The 5,580-nt window shown below is 31.2% G+C and overlaps 1 long non-coding RNA gene across 1 annotated transcript; it reads right to left on the bottom strand.

Annotated features, from left to right (window-relative positions):
- Window positions 1–2,640: 2,640 nt before the first annotated feature.
- Window positions 2,641–3,121, bottom strand: LOC137829070 (uncharacterized). The gene is made up of 2 exons (XR_011084010.1): window positions 3,008–3,121; window positions 2,641–2,926 (listed from the first exon to the last, which is right to left on the bottom strand). It is a non-coding gene; the product is annotated as an uncharacterized lncRNA (long non-coding RNA).
- Between the last annotated feature and the right edge of the window lie 2,459 nt (window positions 3,122–5,580).

The following is a 5,580-nucleotide window of genomic DNA, read 5'->3' as shown; positions in this document are numbered from 1 at the left end:
TTGGTAGGAAAATATATCATTCAAGGTTTCAGGGTGCAATAATAATAACAAAAATTATTGGCAAAAATCAGTTATCAAACAAATGAATTCAATTTACATAATGGTTGGCTATTTGGTGCCTTGGCTTCCTAATTAACACAAATGCCTTAATCTTCTTCGTGCTCTTTTATGATGTAACAAGTGAAGATGTTTGATAATGATGATTGAAGATGAAGGTGTTGGAGATGTTTTAGAGTGTTTTTCTTATATTGTAATTGTTTCTTGAGTCCTTCACATAAGGTATATTCACATAGTTATAATCAACACAATATTTATACTAAAAAAATTAAAAAAAAAAAGAATTTGAAAAGGGAAAATTTGTTTTTAAAAGGTTTTATGACCTTCTTAATCAAATATGTTTTTGTATAATCGAATAAACTATTCCCAATAAGGTTCAAAATAGGATAATATATTATCTCTCTTTTAAACGATTGAAGTAGAGAGTTGGAAAATCATGTCTCAATAGTTTAATAAATTAAAGTAGAGAGTTGGGAAACAATAAAATGTTGTAATTGATTTTCAAAGAAATAATCAATTACCATCTTATATAAATGATTAAATACATTAATAACTTTTTAAATTAGTGTTTTTTAAACTCTATAAATATGTATGAAAATTATAGAGGAGCCTTATGATGAAAGGAACATCATACTTCACATCACAATTATTATGGTTGAAGGTGAGATGATTGATACTTGGTTTTGTTTTTAAGACCTTATAGAGGTCATCACATGATAAGATGACATGTAAGATGACATGTTTGATTTCAATTAACCTTAACTCTATTCATAGTACATAGGCAAGACAACAAAGTGGTTGGACTAAATATAATTTAGTGCATGTGTTGGAAAACTTTGTCACAAATAAGCCTATCATATGCTAGTAGGGGTTAATGAGAATAATTTTATTTACACTTTAAAACTTTAATTATAGATTCTTGGATCGTAACTATGAATAAATAAACTATTTTAGTTGAGATTTGTCTAATTAAGTTTATTTTGGCCTTAATTATAATTTATGCTAATTTTTTGTTTTTAGTTGTAGTAGATGGTTTGACTAGTGGTTACACACACTACACAATCTAATAAAAACATTTGTTAGATGGTTTGAAGGATAGTTCTACCTCTGCAAGTGAGTCAAATATGTGAAAATCCAAGTTGAGGAGAAGAACAACAGAATAAAATCTACAATATCTTAGAAAGAATATTGGGAAAAACGCATTTGCCTATATACAAGGAAACTGAATTCATGATTAAATAGGAAACAAACTCCAACAATTTCAGAATGATATAGTTTGTTGAGATTCTTGGAGAAAAAAACCCTATAAAAAAATACAAACATAGAGGAGAAATAATTAGGCTTGAGAGCTTGACATAGTGTATTAAAAAAAATAGAGCATTGTAGATCTTTTTAGTTTTCTTTATTTTCTTCGTTGTAATACTTTTGTTTACCTTCGTATGGAAGGTTAAACTCCTTTGGGTTGATTCTTTTATAATTTGTAAAGGAATTATGAGGTTCTATGCAATTAAAGTTTTTTCTCCAATATCTTATTGCGTTAAATGTCTGTATTTTTCTGTGTTTAATTAGTACTCTGGGAATTGCTTTTGAACGCATGTTGATAATTCAATTCTATCTTTAATTAAAATCTTGTTTAGTTTTCTAAACAATCTCTTGGGCACATGATTCAAGAGGTAAAAGATTAAACACCTTATGAGTAGAGGTATGGAGATGAGTAAAATACTAATAAATTAGAGGACACATGTTTCATTAATGAGATTCAATTTCCTTTTTGGTTGAAGCTTGTTTGGTCAATTCAATTTTGTTTAGATGATTGAATGAATGATTATTTATGAACTAATGAAGAATTCATTGCGGAAAAGCTTGAGAGTCAACCTCTTTTCTTTATTGTTTTTTATCGTCTACTTTATTTTTCTGCAAAAATAATCTCAACTCCTTTTTATTTTCGTTGTTATTCCTAACCCCTTTTCCTGTAGATTAGTTTTTAATACTATTTTAACTAAATTTACGATTAGATTTGTTGGGAAAAGACTTCCCGTCATTCTAACCACATCTATACTATCATATATCTAATGTTAGATAATATATCATTACGTTAGATGATCTACACTGGAATCCTTTTAATTTGACTACTAACATGATAGTTATCAAGGGTCATAAAGAATAAAGAATAAAGTTATCTTAGAAAGAAAACATCTTACAACTATTGATTCCTTAACCGTAATGCAATGAGAGCATAAAGAATAAAGTTAGTGATGTGAAAAAAAATAATAAATATATTTGAAAATACAAATAAAGAAATGTACTTAATACTTTAATTGCATAAAGTATTATATATGGAGATCATTTACACTATTATGCAGATAGGGAAAACATTACAAGTAACTCTTTTTGTTGTTATTGTTAAACATAGTAAATTCAAAGTAATTAACCTAAAAAAGAATTAGCATAATAATAAAAATTATAACGATTTGTTTATTTGATATTTTCTTAGTCTGAACACTAATAAGGTCTATTATTAAGTTTTAAGCCATATAAAGGTGAGGAATTTGAAGCATATATTTAAGTTTCAAGGCATAGAAAGATAATGAATTTGAAGTAATGTGATGAAATCGAAAATTTAATTTATCATGAAACATATTAATTTATTAATTCTCAATGACATAATTATGGATGAAATGTGTAGCACATCACTGATCACAAGGGCATTCGCATCTGTGAGTTGCCATATTACAAAACGCCTTGCATGGTGGTTTGCAAAAATTCAAGCAATCACGGTTTGTATCACACTTTTGTATTCCGTCAACTTGGTTGTTCTCAGAATATTTGTACACATCTCTTGTATTTGGGATGCTCAACACACCATTCCCTGCAAAAACATACACAAATTCAATAACAATTAAGAGTCTTTTCATAAACTCAAATATCAAAATATGTTCAAAGAATATACCATAGCATGCTATTAGAGCAAATATCACAACACTCAAAGCTATCTTATTAACCACAGCCATCTCTCTCTGCTTTCTGCTTTCTACTTTCTTTGTGGATTTCTTAGTCTCTCTTCATTTCAGTTTGTACCTTCTACTACATATTTATACTACTACTTAATCAATGTTTTGCTCTTTCTTTTATTAATTTCTAAATTACTATTAAATAAAATAGATATAAAAAAAGCAAATATTAACATTACATTTAAAACCTTTGAAGATTCAATATTACCATTATATTTAATTTATTGTTTACCATAGAGACACATATTTCTCATATTATTTGAAACCTCCTTATAATCGCATTATTACTATGAATATTAATTATTATTAATATTAGTATAAATATTAATTAATATTACTATAAATATTAGTTAATATTATTAATATTTCTAATATTATTATTAATATTTTTTAAATATTATTAATATTATTATTAATATTACTACTATTACAATTAATATTGTTATTAATAACATCCCAAAAACTTCCTATACACTATACTATAAACCTATTAAATGGTCTTAATAAAGCTTATAGTAATTCAAATATAAACTTAAACATATAAATCATATATGTATATATATGTTTTTTTAAATATAAAATTATCTCTATTATTTTATCGTTCATATATATATATATATATTTGTATGTGTTAGTGTACATAGTATAATCATAGCATATTGTGTTGTATTTGCTCGACTATCTAATAATCATTAAATGGTCTCACGATAAGAAAGACTACGAGTTTTGATGATAACAAACATTATAAGATGTGTTAAGGTTTTTAACAGAGCTATTTCATGTGCAAACTTAGACATAAACACACTAGACGATCTATGAAGATTAAACATGCTAGATCGTCTTGCAGTATGTATTAAAGTTGTTGTACGATCTCTCAGAGTTAAACTCGTTAGATAGTCATTGTGTTCAAAGAAGTAAAGTCAAAGTCTACAATTTTAACAAGCTAGATCATCTATTAATACTACAAGATATCAGTGTACGTAAAAAGTAGATGGTAATTAGCGACGAACATAAATTTGGAGCTATCGTCGCTTTTGTGTCCCACAAAAAATTATGTAGGATATCCTTCCTAAAAATATAGCCAGAAAATTAGACAACATTTACTTCCAATCCATATTACTATCTGTATAATTTTTCAGTCAGACAACCATTAGAACCACACTATGTTATTGCTTCCATCCTTGCTACCTTTTATTTGTAGCATTATCATCTAACAACTTTATATATTTCAATCCTGTCTAGGCTAGTAATTACATTGATACTATGACCAACATTATTGCTCCACACCCCTATTATCAATTATGTAACCTATGTTGGGTATGAAGTCAAGACCAATTGGGTTGGGCTGACTAGACACCATGTTTAATGAGTGAGCTTAATCATTATATACAGTTGAAGCGCAGGTGAACATTGTTCCATGGCTTCAAGTGGGAGATTGTTGGGTATGAAGCCAGGACCAATTGGGTTAGACTGACTAGACACCATGTTTAGTGAGTGGGCTTAATCATTGTGTCCCTTTTATAATCTCTATTTAAAGAGATCATTGTACTTGTAATTGGTGTGCAACAGGATAGAATGAAAAAACCTAATAGTTGCTCGTGTGGATGTAGGTTGTAGTTGGCGACCGAACCACGTTAAATCATGTGTTGTTTATTTTCTGCAGTTGATTTGTGATTATGTGTGTTGCTTCCGCGTGCGTTTTTCCCTTCAAGTGGCATCAGAGCTTTGGTTCGTTTACACACTAGAGATCAAATCAACAGAAATTAATCAACGAGACGTGAAAATTGCGGCTGCAGTAGCATCCCAAAGTTAAGGTTTTGCAGGGGCTACAGTAGCATCCCAAAGCTAGGGTTTCACAGAGGTGACAACAGCGTCCCAAAGCTAGGGTTTCGTAGGGGCTGCAGTAGTGTCCCAAAGTTAGGGTTTCGCATAGGCGGCAGCGGCGTCCCAAAGTTAGGGTTTCGTAGGGGCTGTAGCGGCATCCCAAAGTTAGGGTTTCATGGTGGCCTAGGATTCGCGACAACTCAGACCTGCGACAACTCAGACCTGCGACTTGCAGCATGTTCATGCAGTAGGCGGTGCGACGTGCAGTGGTGTGGGTCGCGACAGAAGTGGTGGCGACTCGCAACGTTTTGCAGGTGGCTTGCTCGGAGTAGGGTCGTGTCCAGGCAGTGTGGCGGAGTGCGTCAGTAAGGCAGTAGATCGTGTTTCACGACGAACAGGTGCAAGTTCTTGCGGTGAGCGAGACGACACGGAGGTGCAATGCAATGACAGTTATGGAAGACACAGGGTGGCGCAAGGTGTGGTTGTTTTTCGCTGCGGCACGAAGTTAAGACAGTTCAGTTACTGAGCACATTAATAAAATGAATTCGATCTTAGCCAGACTTATGCCAGTGGGCATTAAGTTCGATGATGAAGTTCAAACTTTACTACTACTATGGTCTTTGCCTGACAGTTGGTCTGGAATGGTTATAGCAGTTACCAGTTTAGCGGGATCCGATGGATTCACTTT

The sequence above is a fragment of the Phaseolus vulgaris genome, chromosome 11 (assembly GCF_000499845.2).
Source record: "Phaseolus vulgaris cultivar G19833 chromosome 11, P. vulgaris v2.0, whole genome shotgun sequence".
NCBI lineage: Eukaryota > Viridiplantae > Streptophyta > Magnoliopsida > Fabales > Fabaceae > Phaseolus > Phaseolus vulgaris.
Note: the sequence above shows the minus strand (reverse complement) of the source record. Positions and strands in the feature narration are given on the sequence as shown.